The 21,156-nt window shown below is 38.7% G+C and overlaps 1 protein-coding gene across 8 annotated transcripts in view; it reads right to left on the bottom strand.

Annotated features, from left to right (window-relative positions):
* ZNF438 (zinc finger protein 438) overlaps nucleotides 1-21,156 on the bottom strand; it is a 185,056-nt gene that overhangs the window by 161,891 nt on the left and 2,009 nt on the right. For 2 of the 8 annotated variants that reach the window (XM_004777855.3, XM_045069216.1), the window contains exon 2: nucleotides 14,079-14,127. The exons of the other annotated variants lie outside the window; for them this stretch is intronic. The gene's annotated coding sequence lies outside the window, so the exon portion shown is untranslated. The remainder of the gene's footprint in view (nucleotides 1-14,078; nucleotides 14,128-21,156) is intronic. 8 annotated transcript variants of the gene reach the window in all.

Raw genomic sequence — 21,156 nt, 5'->3', positions numbered from 1 at the left:
TCCCCAATCTGTTACATGACTTTTCCATTGTGAGTAAGTCTTAAATGTTATATATTCACACTGTTGACCAATTCTTTAGTGAGGTTTTCATTGCTCCAATATTGAATTATTGTACTGAATTACTGAGTTATCCCAAATCTGATAAATGTAACATTCTATTTTCTTCTTTTAAGATTTATTTATTTATTTGAGAGAGAGAGAGAGAGAACAAGCATGGGGGGAGCAGCAGCAGGAGAGGGAGAGAGAGAGAAGCTGACTCCCCACTGTGCACAGAGCCTCATGTGAGGCTCACGCCCCTGAGATAATGACCTGAGCCAAAATCAAGAGTCAGATGCTTAAACAACGAAGCCCCTCAGGTGCACCTACATTCTATCTTCTACTGAATTTTCTAAAGGGTGATTTTTAAAATATTTAGCTCTTGATACTATCTAGACCTGATAAAGACATGATGTACAAAAACATTCACACATAGCCATTAATCTCCCTCCTTCTATCCTACTCCCACTCCCTTTGCCAAAATACAGCTAGGGAATTCATTTGTATACAAACTCTTCATTCCTTTTAATTCAAATTCCCTTAAAACCAGTGCTAATTTTGAAGTACTGCTGGCAACATTTAATTTCTATACCTTCTACATCCCCAAAACTAGAAACAACCAGCATTTTCTTTGAGGGCTTGGCATGCCATAGCCTTTTGACTTGATGTTATGGCAAGCACTTTTAAAATTAGAAAGGAGGGGCTTGGTCAAGCGGTTTGCCATTGAGCACCTCTGACTCCCATGGGAGTTTGGAAATTGGAGGGGAAAGGGCACATTCTAGATGTCACAATGAGGGAGCAAACATTGCTATCAGTGAGAAACCAGAGATCTGAAGTATTCCACTACATATAAGGCAATCTTGTACAACAAAAATGTCCACCCCATATGCCAATGGCTACCTCACTTTAGCTTATAGCCCAAGGTGACTTGCTTCCAATATCTAGTCAAGGTATCTCTCCTGACTTCCGTACTGACTTCTCCTGACTGCCTTAGGTACTTGTTTCACAGTGATGGGGTCTGCCCCAGGAAGACTGTGAAGTGTACCTGGCTTTACTGGATGTCCTCCTTACTCCACCTATGGGGACTCTCACTTTACCACCCTTTCTGGCCTGAAGTCATTCAAGTAACATCCCTAGAAGTTCCTGGGCTTTAGCTACACTGTTCTTGCTCTGATCCACCCAAACATGTTTCCTACAAATTTTCAGCAAATACCTGATAAACAAATCACACTATGAAAAAAAAATATGAAATCTTATGACAATATAGTACACTCTTTTTCCCAGGGATATCCGTATTGAAAACTTAATCCAAAACCACTTCTTACCATCTCCTCTATTACCACCCTGGTCCATCTTTCTACCTGCACCACCACAGCATTTTCTTAGCAAGTCTTCCTGCTTCAACCTTATATATAATTGGTAGTCTCTTCTCAACAGTGATCTATCATTTCTTAGCCCCAAGCCCTCTGATAGCTCCCTAATTCACTCAGAATAAAAGCCAAGTATTTCCAATGGTCTTCAAGGCCATAAATGAAATGAGGAAATCTGGAGGAAGAGTGTACCAGAAAGAAAAAACAAGAGTCCACTTTGGTCATGTTAAGTACGAGATGCCTAGGAGACATTCCACTGGAGCTGCCAGAAAGGTGTTATTCTTAGATCTTCAGACAAGAGCTTCAGGCTAAATGGTTTTCACCTGGGGGTGATTCTGACACCCCAGGAGACACTCTGCAATGTGTGACATAGTTTTGGTTGCCACTTGTGGGATAGAGGGGGTTCTACTGGCATCTAGTAGGTAGAGGCCAGAGATGCTGTTGCTATACACCCTACAGTGTACAAGACAGCCCCCTGACAAAAATGGACCCTATATAAAATGTTACTAGGTGCTAAGGCTGAGAAAACCTATGCCAGAGAAATAAGTAAGGGAGAACTATTCAAATAGATCATATTTAAAACCCAAAGCGCAAAGTGAGAAAAATGAGAGACCCTGAGGTGCTCCTCTTCCAGCACTCAGGTAAAAGTGGAAGGACCAACACAGAAGACTGAAAAGGGTCAGCCAGAATGGGAAAAGGCAATGCAGGAAAGGGTGGTAGGCCAAAGGCCAGAGAAGAGTGTTCCTGAAAGGAAGCAATGCTCAACAGTTGTCCATTCCAGGATAAACAGCTAAGGTGGCAAGTGACACCAGTCTGGGTAAGATCTGAAAGAATAGAGGAGGTGTGCTGTGGGTGAAAGAGAACAGAGGCACACGGGAAGGCTGCCAGGCAAATGAGGCTGCAGGGTTTATCATTCAAGTGAAACCAACAGGCAGGCAGTCCGGCTCCTCCAGCCCTCTGGCTTTGCCAGATGGGAGAGATCAAAGAGGTGCATAAGGGAATCTGCAGGACAGCAATTTGAATTGGGGCAGCTAGGACTGGATAAGGAAGAACTGATGAGAGAAGGGAACTAATGAATAAAGAGTGGGGGGAGGGGGTTAATGAACTGAAATTCTTTTTTTTTTTTTAAGATTTAATTTATTTATTTGACAGACAGAGATCACAAGTAGGCAGAGAGGCAGACAGAGAAAGAGGAGGAAGCAGGCTCCCCACTGAGCAGACAGCCAGATGCAGGGCTTTATCCCAGGACCCTGAGATCATGACCTGAGCTGAAGGCAGAAGCTTTAACTCACTGAGCTACCCAGGAGCCCCTGAACTGAAATTCTTGATGAGTCATAACCATGTTTCCCTATCAATAAATATACTCCTCTACCGTGCTTTTAATTGTTCCATATTAATATAATCTCTCTTAATACATTAAAGTAAATGTGATTTTACTTTAACAAGAAAGAGCTATTTACTATCTGAACACTGCTCAGGGTCCTATTTACTTTACCAGACCAGGAGGAAAGAGCATTTGTGGAAAAGACCATGTAATCATGAAAGATATGCTAAATAAGAGTCATGGGTTAAAATACTGGTGTTTTCATTGCTCATGTTGCAACCATTTTTTTTTTTAAGATTTTCATTTATTTATTTGACAGACAGAGATCACAAGTAGGCAGAGAGAGAGGAAGTGAAGCAGGCTCCCCGCTGAGCAGAGAGCCCAATGCGGGACTCGATCCCGGGACCCTGGGATCATGACCTAAGATGAAGGCAGAGGCTTTAACCCACTGAGCTACCCAGGTGCCCTGCAACTTTGGATGACTGACTTAACCTCTCTGATCCTAAATTTCTTTACTTAACAGAATGTGGTAGGCACCAGAAGGCACATAAAATCCCCTTCAACAATATCCACATCCTAATCCCTGGAACCTGTGAATATGTTATGTTACATGGCAACCAGGAAGGTTGCTAATCAAACGACCTTAAAATAAGGAGACTATCCTGGAATACCCAGGTGGACCCACAGGAACCACAAGGGTCTTAAAGGGAAAGAGAGAAGCGTTAAAAGTCAGAACCAAAAAGACTGCCTGTGAGACTTGTCCCACCACTGCTGATCTGTACATCGAGGGAGTGCCACAAGCCACAGAATGTGGGCAGCCTCTAAAAGCTGGAAAAGACAAGAAAACTGATCTCCCCTAAAACCTCCAGGAAGGAATGCAGTCCTGCCAACACTCAGTAACACCCATTTTGGGCTTCTGACCTCAGTAACAACCATTTTGGGCTTCTGACCTCCAGAACTATAGGATAATAAGTTTGTGTTGTTTTAAGCCATGAAGTTTCTCTTAATTTGTTACAGAAGAATAGGAAACTAACACCAGGAAAAATGAATCAACTTCTTTATCTGTATAACCAAGAAAATATACGTATAAAATACCAAAAAGAATGCCTAGGATATGGGGAATGTTTAAATAGCTGTTATTAGTATTATTAGTATTATTAGTGCTAATACCATCATAGCACCAAAACCAGTGGTAGTCAAGAGAAAGAACACTAATTCAGTTCTAGAATTTACACAGTGCTATGACCTAAGACATCTTAGCTAAACTTAGTTACCCTATAGGACTCATTTTCACACTTATAAAACAAAATGAGGGGGCCTAGAATACATGACTTCTAAAGTTTCTTCCAGCTCTAAAATTTTATGATTCAAAAACCTAATTCCTTAATGACATTCTACTTATTGCTAATTAACAGATTCAGAAAATCCTATTAAATAAAAACAGTAAGCCAAGCAGTTTTCATTTAATGTTTCAACATTTTCAATATTTTATATTGCTGAGTTATAGCCTTATAAAGTTGAGTCATGGCATAAAAATCATAGACCTGCAAGCAAGGGAAAATATCTAAGTCATCCTGCTACTATTTAAAGGACTCACAGTCAAACTACAATAATATCTTCTCAAGTAGCTCAAAGTATATTCCCACACATTACCTAATTTATTCTTTTTTATAATAGCTCTATTGAGATATAATTCACATACTATGCAATTAACCCTTTCACCGTAGATGATTCTCTGATTTTGGTACATTCAGAGAGTTGTAAAACCATCACCGCAAATAATTTTTTAGACCATTTCCATTATCCTAAAAAGAAACTCTCTATGCATTAGCAGTCTTTCCCCCATCTCCCTTCTATGACCCTTCCTGGCCACTAATCTACTTTCTGTCCCCTACGATTGTCCTATTTTGGACATTTCATATAAATGGAGTCCTACAACACAGGGCAATTTGTGGGTCTGACTTCTTTTTTTTTTTTTTTAAATATTTTATTTATTTATTTGAGAGAGAGACAGTGAGAGAGCATGAGCGAGGAGAAGGTCAGAGGGCGAAGCTGGGAGCCCGATGCGGGACTTGATCCCGGGACTCCGAGACCATGACCTGAGCCAAAGGCAGCCGTCCAACCAACTGAGCCACCCAGGCGTCCCTGTGGGTCTGACTTCTTAACACGTTTGAGATTTGTCCATGTTATAGCATGTGTCAGCACTTCCTTTTTCATGCTAAATTATATCCCATTGGATTGTGTGACTAATATACCACATTTTGCTTATCCATTCATCAGCAGATGGACATTTGCATTGTTTCTGTGTTTTAACTATCTGGAACAATGCTGCTATGAGCATTAGCGTATAAACGTTTATGTGGATGTGTGTTTTGAGTTCTCTTGGGTATAGACCTAGGAGTGGAATTGCTGGGTAACCTATGATAACTCTATGTTTTAAGCTTTTAAAGAACTGTTAAGCTGTTTTCCAAAGGGGCTGCCTCCTTTTCTCCCACCAGCAATGTATGAGCATTCATTCCAATTTCACCACATTCTTACCAACACATTATTATCTGTCTTGGACTCTGTGCTATCTTTTGTGATTCTGACTTGCTTACCCCTATGACTAATGAAGTTGAGCATCTTTTCATAAGCTTATGTACGATTTACCAATCTTCTTTGGAGAAATGTCTATTCAGGTCCTCTGTCCATTTTTTAATTGTGTTGTTCTTTTTATTACCAGGTTGTTAAGAGTTCTTTATAAATTCTGGATACAAGTCCATTGTCAGATAACTGATTTGCATGTATGTATTTTCTTCCACTCTATGTACCTCATCTAATCTTAGTGGAGCTACTTATACTCAATAAACAAAGTCTGTGTTGCTATCCCCGTTTTACTGGTAGAATTGGCATTTTTATATGATTAAATAGACTTGACAACTGACAGACTCAAAAAAAAAAATGTTTATAGCTCCGCTCCTGTTTTTATTAATTTAAAGGGGCCATATATTCATGGCTACAGTGTTGACAGCATACCCAGAAAGGCGCCCTCATTCAATCCTGATGCTGCCTGTATCAATAACCAGACAGTATTATTTCCACAGTTATATCAGAGATGATTCATTCATTCACTCAAAAAATAGTTATGTGTTAATGTAGCAGGTGCTGTGCTCAGGATGCATCAGTGAACACGACCAAGTCCTTCATTAACCTTATAATTTGGCAGTGTTATACAAAATCCCAAGTGCTAAATCAATTTCCTGATGGCAAAACACCCAAAAAAAAAAAAAAAAAATCCTAGTGCTCAGAAATCTACCCTCAACTCTCATGAAGAAACATTATAGATTTTAATGCAAGGAATATCCTATTTTTTTTAAAAATCCATAGTGTCAAACTTATTTTGTGGCCCAAAATGACTTTGTTTGAGTACTGACCTTACTAGGCCATCACTTGGTTCTCATAAATCCTTTTTCTAATGCAGCCATGTTTACTTTAATGGCATCTGTCAAAAGGAAATCCAAGTAGAAGAGGAAAATACTCATATTTTTAACCTTAACCAGAAGCCTAAAGGCTCAAAATCTATATCATAGCCAGTTCGTACCCCATGTGAATAAAAATGTTATAATAGCTCCATTAAACATAAAAACAAAAATACAGAAATTATAAATCCAACCATCTAAAAAGGTAGTTCAAACCTGGCCTACCAAAGTATCCTTAAGGCAAAGCAGAGGGACTAAATAGCCCCCGGAGACTGAAGGCATAGCACTAAATGGCCCTCACCAACTTGACATTTCTTGGCCTTGTGTTTTGTCCAAAGAATTGTTATTCCAAACTATAATATACCTATTTTCTTTTTTAAAAAATGTTAGCATATTTAATTAGAGTCAATAAAAGAATTTGTTGAGAAAGATGGTTTATAATTAGAACTACATTCAGTTTTGCTGTGCAGGCTCAGTAAATCAAGTAACAGCTAGTAAAACTACCACTGGGGAAAAGAGTACCACGCCTACTGGTAGCTCTGAATGGCACTGCACACCACTTTGTAATCGGAGGGCATGCATAGTGCCCTCCTCCAGCTAAGTGCCTGCAGATTAAGGCAGCACAGGCTGAGCCTGGAGAGGGGTACCCAAGGTGATCCTGGAGATGGCATGTTACAAGGGAGGCAGCAGCCACAGACCAGCGCAGGGCTCTTCCACACGGTGAACTGAAAGGCTTGGGCTTTGCTTCAGGGAGCCAGGGAACCGCCCTAAGAGGGCAGAACACAGCACGCAGCCTTCCATTTCCCCTACTTTCACCTATCTTATATCCTGGGCTTCCAGGGAAGTTATCCAAAGACTAAAATCAGACTCTGACAAAAAGGTCTGTAAATCTAAATCTAGAGGAAGTCTTGGCTCGGCAGACAACAGGGCGCATCACATCTGAAAGACTGGCAGGGACAAAATGGGAGAATGAATAATGAAGCTGGTGAGGGGCAGAGTTAAAAACAGGAAAGGGTGCAGCAGAAGCCAAGGGTCAGGGTCAGACCTTTATCCACTGAAAATAATGCCTATTGTGGAGTGGGTGTGCCTGCTGAAAAGAGCAGCAATGGGATCCTTCACCCAGAAGGATTCAACTGCTGAAATCTTAAACTCCAGTCTGCTACTTAGAGGCTACAATCCCCTACCCTTCTAGCTCTCTCAATCCCTTACCTGCCATTGCCAATCAAAACCCCACAGCACAGCCAACGTGAGCCTTCAGAAAAGTAAAGCAGATCATGTCACTTCTCTGATTCAAACCTTCCAACAGCTTTCTCAGGACACTTGAATGAAAAAATCCCAGATCCTACTGCAGCCCTGCAGCATGCAGTCCCTGGGTAATTACCTCTCCTCCTCACTCACGCTCCCCGGCTACCCCGCCACTGCTCAGGCAAGTTCTGGGCCAGGGCTCTGGCATACCCTGGGGTGCTCTTCCCACAGCTGTGTCTTAACCACATGCCAGTCTCAGCTCAGAGGGCATCTCTTCCAAGAGCCTTTTCTTGTTCACATCATCTAAAATAGCATCTGCATCACTTTCTACCCCCTTATCCTTCATTTTTCTTTTTAACATTTTCATGTATATATATGTTTATCTACCTCCCCTCTAGAAGCCAGCTCCAGCAGGGCAGGGACCTTGTTTTGAGAACAGTGTTTGGAAGATAAATGCTCAATATTTATTGAATGAATGAATGAATGAATGAATCATATTTGGTCTTAATATGTTCGAGATTTCAGTTTCTCCCCATACACTCTCTATTCTCTTCCTGATCCATCAGCCATGCTCCAAGCTTCACTTCCTACGCACTATAAACGTAGGATCTGATCATCCAGCGTTGCCCACTGTCTTGCCTATACTTCGCTTTCTGGCTAGCTTGTCCTTCCCCTAAACCAATCTTCTCCACTCCCACACTTATACTAGAGATTGCTACTGTTGAAGCCCCAACCAAGTGGAGCAGAGACTCTGCAAATGCATGGTCTCAGATCATCTAGACATCTAGACAGGGCCCTTGCTTGCTACTGCCCATCAGTCTCTTTGTGGGCTCCCTATCAACTCCCTCTCTCACATCTCACAGAATCAATTCCAAACTTCCATTACTTTCTTATACTTCCTATTCTTCCCTCTACTCAGCAAATGACATTACCTCCACAGAACCAAGAGAGGTTATTAGGTCAGACTCCTTTGGTTTCCTCCACCCCTGGTGACCAACAACCACACTCTTCCTCCTTCCTGAGAAAGTGGAGGAAGGATGTCCCTCATCCTTCCCAAAGGTAACCTTCAACCAGGCTCCAGAACTCAAGCCATCCAACCTCCTAAGGGATCCAAAGCCATCACTTACCCACCTCCCTCTTCCAAACCTTCCACTTCTCCTTTACAACTTTCCCCCCACTGTACCACTGTACAGAAATGCTTAAAGTTCTCTCATTATAAAGCAAATGAACAAACAAACCTAACAAACTCCCCAGATGTGATGTCTCTCTCTCTTGCCACTGTCCTAATTGTGCCTTCCCTTTCACAGCCAAATGTCTTGAAAAAAGGGCTTAAACTCATTATTTCTACTGCTCCCACCACCATCACCAATTCACTACTCAACCTTTGCAATCTGGATTTTGTGCAAACACAACACTCTCTCCAAAATACGAATGACTTCTTAACTGAAAATTCACTCCAAATTTATTACACTTGTCAATTTAATATTGACAGTCTCAATTTTAAAATGCTTATCTCTTGGCTTCAGTAACATTACTCTTTCTTGGTGTTCTCTTTTGGACTCTTTTTTGCAGTTTGCTTTACTGTTGACTGTGATCTGAGAAAAGCCCCTTGCATGTGGTATGGCAGTTAAAAACCTGGGCTGCCATAACAAAATACTGTGAGTGGGTGGCTTAAAGAATAAAATGTATTTTTCTCACAGTCTGGAGGCTGGAAGTCCAAGATCAAGGTGCCTGTATAGTATGGGTCTGGTGAAAACCCTCCTCCTGAGTTGCAGATAGCTGCCTTCTCACTGTATCCTCACATGGCAGAGAGCTCTGGTGTCTCTTCCTCTTTGTATAAGAACACCAGTTCCATTGGACCTAATGGATCACCCTTATGACCTCATTTAACCTTAATCACCTCCCTAAAATCCCCATCTCCAAATATAGTCAGGTGGGTGATTAAGGCTTCAAAATATGAATTGGGAGGACACAATACTGTCCATAATAGCCAACAGTAAGACAAGAATGGTAAAAACCAAATGTTAAATGACAACAATAACTATACAAGTGAAAGAACTCCACAGCAACAAAGAAAATGGACAGCACATGGATATACCAGGATACAAAATTTTTACAAGAATATGTTATGCATATGAAATAAAAAGAAAATCACAACAGGAATGATGTTCAAATAAAGGAGTTTATTTCTAAACTCTTTATTAGACAATTTGATAGATAAACTTTCACAGAAAGAATATATAAACAAAAAGTGTCATGTGAGAAAAAAACCACTAAGAACAATTCCAAATTGTATTCTCCATGTTTGTTTCCTGTTTCCATCACCACCATCTGTATTAGCCAAGATATAGGCTAAACTGCTGTAACAAGACCAGGAATGTAGCGACACCAACAAAAAAGGAGTTCACTTCTCTCTCATGTAGTGGTCATGGGGACTGAGGTCCCTTCTCTCCTGTCCTGCCACTCTCCCTGGAGGACTGCCCTTGTCTGTAGGATGGTAGCTGGCTCAACCACAAGTCATCCATGGGGGCGGGGCAAAAAGAATATGACAGACAGCTGATTTTTAATACAAATGCAATGTGCACATATCACTTCCACTCCCATCCATAGCCAAAACTTAAGATATGTGGTCTCCTCTGGCTACGAGGAGCCTCAGAAATCGGAGCTATGTGGCAGCAAATATCAGAGGTGGGAGTGTATCCTTCTTCCCACTCTGAAACATTCCTCTTTTTCTAAAGGGATAACCTGAAGTCTCACCCAGTTATTGGATTCAGCTCAAAGTCTAAGATCTCTGGGTGATACACAACTTTTCAAGAGATACCAGTTGTGTCCCTGTCCCCTGTCCAGTGACCTACAAGCTAACAGACAAGTAACTTTGCTCTCTACCACCACAATTACACCCAAAGTACAACAGAAGACAAATAAGATTAATGCAATTAAGTTTTCCATTCTGAAAAGAATGGCAAATACTATTCTTACCAATGATGAAATACTGCTGGACAGGAATGGCAGAGAGTCCCCACTCTACCAGGGAAACAAGATTCTTGGTTAAACTCAGGTTCTGTGCTGGGGTGGGAGTGGGGGGCAGGGGGACAGGGGGACCTTAGGGAGAAGACAGACTCCCTTGTCCATTTGCCTGCTGGAAACCAGCTTTGTCTCTGGAAGATACTTTCTTCTGTTATCCTTTCCAGCAATATATGAAGTGAACACAAGAAAGTATGTGCTCCCAAAGAGGTCGGAAAGAATTAACAGCCTATTTCCTGGGGGCACATGTTTGGGGGTCAAAGATTGCTTTAGTTGTCAAACAATGGCAAACTATCACAGGTTTTGGCAAGCTAAACTTGTGGCATCTTTGGCAATATAATCCACTCAAAACCTCCACAAGTCTCTTGTCTTAGGCCAGTGCCACGTGAAAGGGACCACAACTCAAAATTTAGTCTGATGGTAGATGCTAAGCTTGTCAGTTCTGTCCTCCTATTATTAGCTGACCTCTGAGGCAGATGCATCCCTCTCTCCCTTGATTTCAGGTTAGCTAACTTGAGAGCATCTGATTCACACGGTGGGATGATACCACCACCTCACCCCACTCACATCGGGACAAGCCATGTGACCTAAAATGTTCTTTCTGCCTGAATGATTTCAGGCTCAGCCACTCGATTAGCTCTGGCCAATAAAAGATGAACAAAAGTAACACATGCGGCTTACAAGCAGCTGCTTCTGCCATGTCTCCCTTCCCTCTGAAACAGAACAGCAATGTCCCCAAAATGCCTATTCCTTTGGCTTCGAGTGGTAGAGGATGGTGGAACAGAGCCATAGACATGTCCTAAGTAAGAAATAAACCTTTGTTGTCCTACGGAGACTTTGTATTTGTAACTGGAGCTTTACCTAGCTTATGTGACTAGTTCAGGTGGCAAGATAAATCCTTAATACGATCCTTGCCTAGCCTGGCTTCCACTTTTCTCTGGCCAAGAAAATATGACAAAGTTTCCTAAAAACAAATCTAACCTCTTGCTGTTTGGGAAAAAGAAACTACTTTTTCCGGCCCTGCAATACCGCATATTACTGTCCTTTTAGTCAGCTGGAGGCATAGGCTATGGGCACACAGAACTCCATTAGCAAATTTATATCCCCTCCCACCTCTAAGTGCAAACTAGCTAACTGTTCTCTTACTTGATACCCTCCTGCATTTCCTTGCTAAAGCAGCTAATCAACTCATGTGAGCCTTCTCACATTAGCAGTCTAACCACTCTCCTGGAGCTACAAACTGGAGAGACACACCCATGCTCTTCCAAGTTATCAGAAGTGACAGCTTCAGCAAGGGTTCTGCTATAGCGTAACAAGGGTCGCTAGTTTTCCAGCCTCTAACATGATGTCTACTGTCTGCTGGCCAACCACGCAGCCAGTGCCATGCATTTTAGCTATTACAGAAACACCCCACTGCAGATACCCATTTTGGCACTAAATTGGGTATTGGGAAAGCTGTTGTGATAAAACAATGACAAATACAGTGGCTCAAACAAGAAAGTTTATTCTCTTCCTGGAAATAGTACAGAGATAGGCCGGTGCTTAGGGGAAGGTGAGCAGTAGTTGGTTCTGTCCCACAAGGCCATCTGGGGACCTAGGCCAACTAGCGATGGCTCTCCCATCCTCATCACAGGAGGTCTACCTCTGGGTTCAAGGCAGCTGTTGTCATTCTAGTTGTTTTTTTTCTAGTCAGGGTGGGGCTGGGGGTATGGCACAGAGAGAACAGGACTAGCACCTCATCTTTAATAAAGTAACCCAGAAGTTGCACATATCACTTTTGCTCACATTTAATTGGCCCAAACCTAATCACATAGACAATCTCCCATAGTCAGAGGAAGCTGGAAAATATAGTCTCTAAGAGAGATTCAGATACGAATAGAGAAAAGGATATCCTAGATACCAGCAAAGAAGTAACAATAGTCTCTGCCACACCTCACACAATCTATTCTCAAGAGTCATCAGGAAATTTTTTTAAAAGCATATTTCAGATTTCAGACAGTGGTACCCTCTGTTTAAAACCTCCACTGGCTTCCTCTTTCACTAAGCATAAAAACCAAAGTCCTTACAATGGCCTACAATCCCCATGCAATCTGCTCCCTCCATTACCTCTCTAATTTCATTTCCTAATACTCTTCCCTTAAAATAAACACCAAATGTATAAAAGACCTAAATGTGAAAGGTAAAACTATGAAGCTAATGAAGTAAAAAGTAGGATGATATATCTAGGATCTTGGAGTGATAAAAGATTTCTTTAGATCCCAAAAGTATTAACAATATGGGAAAATTCTGATGGAACTGAAAGAATTAACTCCATCAAAATTAAGGGCTGTTAATCAACAAAAAACATTATAAAGTTAACAGCTATACAGAAGACTGGAAAAATATGTTTGCAACCTCAAAAAAAAAATTTTTTTAAGTATTTAATATCCAGTATATGCCAAGAACTCTTTAAGATAACAAGAAGATAGGAACTGAAATTAAAAATTTGGTAAGAGACAGCAGCAGATAATTTACAGAAGGTAAAAATAAAATACAGAATGCCCCATTAAATTTGAACTAAAGATAAGCAATAAAGATATTTAGTATAAGTATATCCCAACTGATGCAAGGGTATATACTTATAATCAATATTTATTTGTTTATCTAATATTCAAATTTAACAGGTTGTCCTGTATTTTTATTTGTTAAATCTGACAATTAACAGTGAAATCCATATGGCTAACAAGTAAATGAAGAGAAACTCAACCTCTCTGCTTATGAAAGAAATGCAAAATAAAACTATGAGATACCATTTTATACCCATTATATTAACAGATGATGTTTTTTTCCTGTTACGACAGAAGATCACTTAACTCAGGATTCTTTTTTTGATCATATCACTGGGCAATAAAAGCCTAACTATTTACTGCATATGCACAGAGAAAAACCATATTTCAAATGCATTATTTCATACACATAAATAATAGCACATAAGTAATCCCAGTAACCACATTCAGGTATCAAAGACATCTTTTTCCTAGAAAATCTAAGTACCTATTTAGTATAAATTTATAAAATGTAAATGTTGAGGATAAAAATGTTTGAGTATCATTTAGTAATTAAACAACAGTGATTCATAAACAATATTAATTTTAGTACTGGATTGAGATTAAGCTCTTAAGGTTAACTATCATAGCAGGTCAGAAATTTGGACTGTGAACAAATACAAGAATTAGGCTTCACATTTGCAAAGAGCTTTCACATAAAAATTTCTTTTTCCCAAACATTTATGACTTATCTAAGTCATAAATATAGCTTTATCTCTGGATAATACTTGTCTAGAGGGCAGAGAGGGATAGCACAGCTATAGGTTACAAAAGGAAACCGGCTGCATATCAACATGACAATACCCGTTACCCATTCTTTTTTTTAAGTACTATGAGCTTATTTCATATGTAAATACAGTACACAGGGTATTTTTAATAAGACTTCAATACAACAAAGAAAATATACCAAAAACTAATTTCGCCTTCTCTAACTTCTAATATAAAGAATGCCCTCTGAGTTTATCTTAGCATCTCAAAGGAAAACATTTTTAAAACTAAAATATCATGTGAGAGATCACTTTAGAAAAATACATACTTTTTGTCAGAGTTCCAGTAAACCGTCGTAAATACCTCTTTATTTCATTCTGAATAAAAATATTGTAAAATAAGAATTAAAACAAAATACTTTATAAAAATGGTACTATAATTGTGGTAAAATGATTCAAAGATACTAAAATAATTCAGCCTACCTTATACAAAAGACATACACTATAATCATGAACCTTCTAAAATGCTGATAAGAAAAATCCTTAATTAACTTTCAAAAAGTCATCACTTATAGATGTATCTCTAACAACAGCAAAAACAATAAACTTTTAGATCTATAATTCAACATCCATCAAGACTGCTTTTGGCAGCATATGATACAACACACTCCCACAAGAGAGAAAAACAGACATAAAAGTAACAGCTTTTACCACAGTGTTTAAAACATTAAAGTATTTCCATAAATAACATATTACCTTTTAACTATATATAAAAATAATCCTTGAAGCAGCCTGGGTCCCAAATAACATATAATCCTGTGACTGGTAGATAGAAAACAAATGATATTCACAGCACTCATTTCTTTTTTTAAAAGTTTCAGAAGAAAAGCAAAATCAGAAGTGTATATTAGCTCAACTGCTAATATAAATATTTGACATAAATTTCAATGGAAAATAAAAGTACCTATTCTCCAGTTTCAAGAAAGGAAAAGATTATTCTTTGGCTCTATTCCAAGCTGGAAACAAGTAACCACAGAACCAGTTTTAAATATGCCCCAATCTATCAATCCTTAAACTCTAGTCAACATTTCCACTTAAACCCTCAGCTGAGAAAGTCAGCCGGTCAGTAACTGCCTTGCTTCTGTACCCTTGCTTCTCAATGCCAGCCAGTTCCTAAAGTCCAAGTTTAAAGTTGGCCAATGCCTAAATTGTCTCACTGAAAGTAAGCCAATCTTAAAATTCCATGCTTCTTCAAAACCCTATCTAAGTACATCTCTGCCTGTTTCGAGGATTCTACTCTACAAGCATAGCTCTCCCTTCCTTAGCAAGTATGAAATCCAGCTCTGTTTCAGTTACACTTAATGGTGGTCTCTCCCCTCAATAATACTATAAATATTATGTTAACCTGGATATAGCATTTTTCTTCAAGGAGGTAAGAAAAATATTTTTATGCTAAGTCAGTTGTATGGAAAGTTGAAAATCTTCACTTTTTAAATGTAATTATATATATATATATATATATATATATATATATATAATTATAATCCTTCATGGCCCAATATACAAATGCACTAACAAAGGTCTTTTTCCTTCCCTTCTTAATCCCAGACCCACAGTTTCATACTATCAATTGTCCACATCCAGCCTATTCTATTCTATTCTATTCTATTCTACAGAAAACATTAAAATTTCCAATTACAGACCTAAAAACACAGAACTGTTTTATGCCACAAGGGCAGGAGGTGCGGGGATAGGTAAAAATGGGTGAAGGGGAATGGAAAGTATAAGCTTCCAGTTATGGGATGAGTAAATCTCAGGGATGAAAGGGACAGCATGAGGAATATTGTCAAGATATTATAATAGCTTTATATGGTGACACTTGCTGTGAGCACAGCACAATATTCAGAGCTGAGGAATCACTATCTTTGTATACCTGAACTAATTTAACACTGTGTGTCAACTATACTTCATTAAAACAAACAGCCTGATTTTAAAAATGGGCAGAGGATCAGAATAAACATTTTTCCAAAGAAAACACTGTGGAAAACAGTGTGGCGATCCCTCCAAAAAAGAAAACTAAAACTCCCATATGCCCCAGCAATTCCACTTCTGGGTATTAAAATTTTTCTTCCAATCACTGAAACTCACACCGAGAACTGAGTATCATCAAATAATCTTCAAACGAAATAATAACTCATCAAAAATTTAAGTAGATATTCTTTTGGAAAGTAAGAGAGCCTCAAATGTGACTAAAAGATGGTAAGGGCTAAAGAGAATAATACGGTTTCTAATTTAAAAATTAGAATGAATGGAAATCCTATTCTAAATCTAAATCCCTCTATCAGAATGGCAAAGAGAATCATGCCAAGTAGGTTACTTCACCCAAGTATACTCAAATACAGCTGAGAGCCATCTCTTCACACTGCTTTTGGACCTGAGTGTGCTCAAAAAAATAAATTCTACATAGCAAGCAGCACTACCTTATGCTTTATCAAAACTCAGTAAAGATCCCACTCAACTCCAAGAACAGTACAAACACTGAATTACCAACTGATTCAAGTGACAACATGAACATCTGACTAGGTGTTGTAGTCACCCCCAAATATGCCACTTTGACCTTTTGATTATTTTGAATCAAAGGTACTTAAGAAACAGCAGGTGCAAGGATACTCTGACTCTCCTTTTTTTTTTTTGTCCTGAAAGTAAAAGATAAACTCCCCTGTGAAAGGTATCCTCCCTTGTACCAGGAGGAAGACATTCTTACCACCAGAGATAGGGATCTGGGAGCAGAGAAACCTGTACAAAAAAATCTTATTAAACTAATCCTTATCTTCCTCCTTACTTCTTCACTATTTACTACCCCTAGCCCAGACTCTTCTGGATCCTGTCAGTTCTTCACAAATTTATTGTTTCTTTGCCTAAAATGTGTAAAAGCTTCCTGTTCTGGTTACTTCTTTGGGTCTTGATGAAGGTTCCCCTGTATAAGTTTAATAAAGTTTGTATGTTTTTCTACTGCTAATCTGTCTTGTATCAGTTTACTACTGAGGCCCAGACTGAGACCCAAAGATGATGGAGACTTTTTCCTCCCTTACGGTGTCAAGAGACCTACTTAGTTAGGTTAAGAATGGATTTGGTGAATTTATCCAGAAATTGTCAAATTTCTTTATTAGAGGGTATCCAGACAGGCAGCACAGGATAGTAAAAATAGTCAAAACTTTATTATGAGTTAGGTGATCTTAAGTAAATTCCTAGTTTTTATAAGACAGGAAGATCAAATGAAACAACTAGTAACTTTAAAAATGTCCTAAGCATCAAAACCTCGCAGACTCCTAGATTTGCTTTTGTCCCTAACTTGCTATAATATATATAGCAAGTCATTTTGATCTAAGTCTGTTTCCCCATCTGGCAAGTAGTGAGGATAATGCATGTCCTACACATTCCATGGGGTGTTCATGAAAATCACATATAAAAATTAATGTGAAAGTATTTCTGAAATATATAAACCACCATGTAACTGTGAGATAGTTAATTCAATATATGAATGAGATTTATATTAGCAAACCTGTTACAACCCAGAATTGTATAATGCCCAAATTAAATTAACTTTATTAAGAAAAAATATTCATAGCTAAATACCAAACCCAAAACACTAGACATATTGACAACCAAAAAAATTCAAGGCTATTAGGTACAAAAACTATTTTCCTTGCAATAAATGAACCAAATTGGCTCAGCTCTTCAACAAACTAAAAGCAGTTGAACACAATCTTTTGTTCAAGTCAGGTATTTGCCACTTAAAACTACTGCCTCAACCTCTAAAGGCTGAGGCAGTAGTTGTAAAAAAAAAAAAAAAAATAGTAAGGAAGAAAGAAAAAAGTTACATATTGCAGGGTTTCTCAGTATCAGCAGTACTGACATTTTGAACTGGATAATTTTTTTTGTTGGGTTGTCTTGTGCGTTACAGGGTATTTAAGAATATCCCTGGCCTCCACTGACTACATGACAGGTACAGTGCCCCCAACACATAGTTGTAATAACCAAAAATGTCTCTAGACATTTGCCAAATATCTCCAGAGTGACTTGGGGGAAGGAACAAAATCATCCCCAGTAGAGAACCACTGAGGTAAATCCATAGTTCCATATATTCCAGTATTTATATCACATTTATGTAGAATGCAGCTTCAAGCTAGCACCTTTGCTAGGACCAAAGAAAAGAATGCTATCTGTAGGATAGTAATATTTAGTAATATTTAACAATTATAGCTATGGTAGGGAGTTATGGTTAACATATCCCTTCCATCACCATGTAGTTTTTGCTTAAACTCTCTAAGTATTTTCTTCTTGCATGTTCTTTTGGGATAATAATTTGGTTAATCTGTCATTAAAGCTCAGTCTCCACCCAGTCCTTCTAATTAATAGTCATTATTTATGTGGGGGAAAAAATCAAGCTTCAAGATCTTAATTTCTAAGTAACCATGTATCAAATGAATCAAATTTAAGTGACACTTAAGTGTTTACATTATTTAAATATATTTAAACATTTACAATGCTAAAGAAAAGTACACAAACTAGTATATTTAGCTCTTACTGCAAGTACACTCTGTGTGTATATATATGTATATATACATATAATGTGTATATATACATACACACTATATACACACATATATACACACATACATATATGACTTAAAGGTAATAACAGAATTGACTAATAGAAACTACAAGATGAAAAAAAAAAAGAAACTATAAGACATTTAAATATTAAAAAATATTTAGTGCCCACTACATGTTATCAGTGGGCGAGATAAATAATTTTCTAAAAGAAACAATTTCCAGACACTTGCATTTTTATTCTTAACTAGTAGATTCTAAATTTGTTCATGTAAATATAGATTTTTAAAATAATTTGGATTTTACAAGTTATCTAGAACGGTCAGTGTTAGAAAAAGGGGTTCCTGTCTTCAAACAGGAAGACTTAACCATTATGCCCACCCTGCTGGGAGCGGGTAGCACAATTAAACAATGATCAAACAATGCCCTCACTAAGCCTGAACTTAAAAAATGACAAAGCCTGAGCAATCAGGAGCCCCTTCAAGATACTTTATACTATATATGAATATCTGATATTCCTGGGAAAGCTAGCTGCAACTGTAGATAAAGAATAATAATCCATTTCAACCCTACTAAACTTAGGGAAGCCATGGTAGGGGACTTAAGGTTCTGTGAACTGCAAAATGAAATGGCACATTTCTGCATTTCTATTTGCGGAGGGTTCCAATTTAGAGTGATGGTGGATTTGGTTATTCATATCAGCTATCCCACTGACAGCTAAAAAAGCTAAACAAGATATTTTATATATTGTAAGAAAAAAAAACTCTGAAATTAATCACAAAATCTACAATGGTGTAATTCTATAAAATGTTTTAATGGTTCAAATTTGAAATATGGTAGGAAGTAATAAAATTATGACAAATATATTGACATTAGAGTATACTCTTAAAGAGATGTACAGAAGTAAGACCCAAATTTTTGTGCATATTGTTCTAGTTTCCATGTTCTACAATGTTCCAGATGGGAGAGGTCATCTATAACTCCACCTATGACATATACGACAAGATCCCCTTTCTATGACAAAAAAAATAGTTCAGTGTTAGAGAGATGAGCAGCAGAGAAACTGAAGCCTACTCCAACATATGGAACTTTGGCGTGATACACTTAAACCAATGGAAACCTGCCTAAATACCTCACACAGCCCCTCCATCACTCTGTATTATGCAAGCTGCAACATTTCAAGCCAACTCCCTTATTTCACTAGTAAATCCTGTCAACACTGAGGTAATAGAACTGGAAAATCTCATCACTCCACAATGATACTAAAATATCAGAATTTATTTCATTTGGTAAAAATTATATCGTTGCCAAATAAAGCTAATGCAAATACAGTAAAATATGCAAGATTATGAGTAATTCTTAAAGAGGACTCTTGGGGAGCCTCAAATTCACTGTGAAATTGGTTAGGCATTCTTTTGCTCCTTTGACCCCTTCATGCCCCTCCAGTATATAGGATGGAGGGGGCTGCAAAGGTCAAAATGAAATGATCAGCATGCTTTTATGCATTTGGTCTACTCTGGTTTTATTCCCACAGGTTTTTCCTCAGACTGCTCCTCCAAGGAGAGTGCTATGTATTATTCATCCCTAAACTCCCAAAACTTAACCAAATGTCCCACATATAAAGTCATCCCTAACAGCTACTACACGGCAGGCACTGGATTAAGAACTAGAGACAGAGAAGTAAAAAAGATACAGACCTCACCTTCACAGAACTTCATGGAAGGGGGATATTGAATATTGGTTGTGTGAACTGAATTAAAGCCCAGTCAGCACAGCCCAACTGCCCATTTCTTTTTCTCCATGGCTAACCAAGGTTTAGGTGAGGAATAAAACCAGGCTTTCTCTTCAGAAATATACATGTGAGTCCCCAGCTCTGACCATTCCCCTGAGTTCCATATTCATATATCCAACCGCCTACTCAACAAGTTGACTTACAGGTCTTTATAGACATTGATTGTGGGGACTCCGAAGCCAGACTGCTGGGTTTTGAATCCTGGTTCTGTCACTCTCAAGCTGGGTCACTTTCAACCTCTCTGTGCCTCTGTGTTCTCATTTGCAAAATGGGGATTACAATGGTCCCTGGCACATACAACCGTTTTAAGGATTAAATTAATTAACACACCTAAGAATGCTTAAAACCCTGCCCAGTACAGTTTATGCCTACAAAGTGCTTACTATTACTACTAGCTCTAGTATTACTATGTCTACAAGGCATCTAAAACTCGTCCAAAACAGAATTTATGATTTTCTCACCAAATCCCTTTCTACCTGCTCAGTCAATTGCACTACTGTTCTCCCAGGTGTTCCAGCCTAAAACCTAGTTAGTCATGATTTTTCCTTTTCCTCACTCTCCAGTTTAGTAAATCCACACCAGTAGCTCTACCCTCAAATTTTGTCATGAATTTGATCATTTACTATCATCTCTGCAACTACTTCTTCAAGGCCAAGACAGCAGCAGCTCTCCTCCAGGGTAGAGCCACACCTCCTACTTCCCCACTTTTGATACCCTCCCCCACTCCATGACCTTCAAGTTAATTCTGCAACCAATAAAAGTAAAATCAAATGCGATTTCCTTGATATAAAACTTCCAGTGGTTTTCTATCACACCTAGAATCACACCTTTACTTCACCATAGCCGCCATAATCTGGCCTGGTTTTCCAACATCATCTGCCACCACTTTCCCTCTCCCTTGCAGTGATCTAAACACTCACCTTGCGTTGCCTTGGCCACCTCAGGCTACCTTCCCCCTCAGACCACCGCTTCTTTGTTGCTCCTGTTCTACAGGACTGTCA

Source organism: Mustela putorius, unplaced genomic scaffold (assembly GCF_011764305.1).
Source record: "Mustela putorius furo isolate JIRA1106 unplaced genomic scaffold, ASM1176430v1.1 tig00003913_pilon_pilon_pilon, whole genome shotgun sequence".
Lineage (NCBI taxonomy): Eukaryota > Metazoa > Chordata > Mammalia > Carnivora > Mustelidae > Mustela > Mustela putorius.
This window is presented reverse-complemented; position numbering and strand designations above follow the sequence as displayed.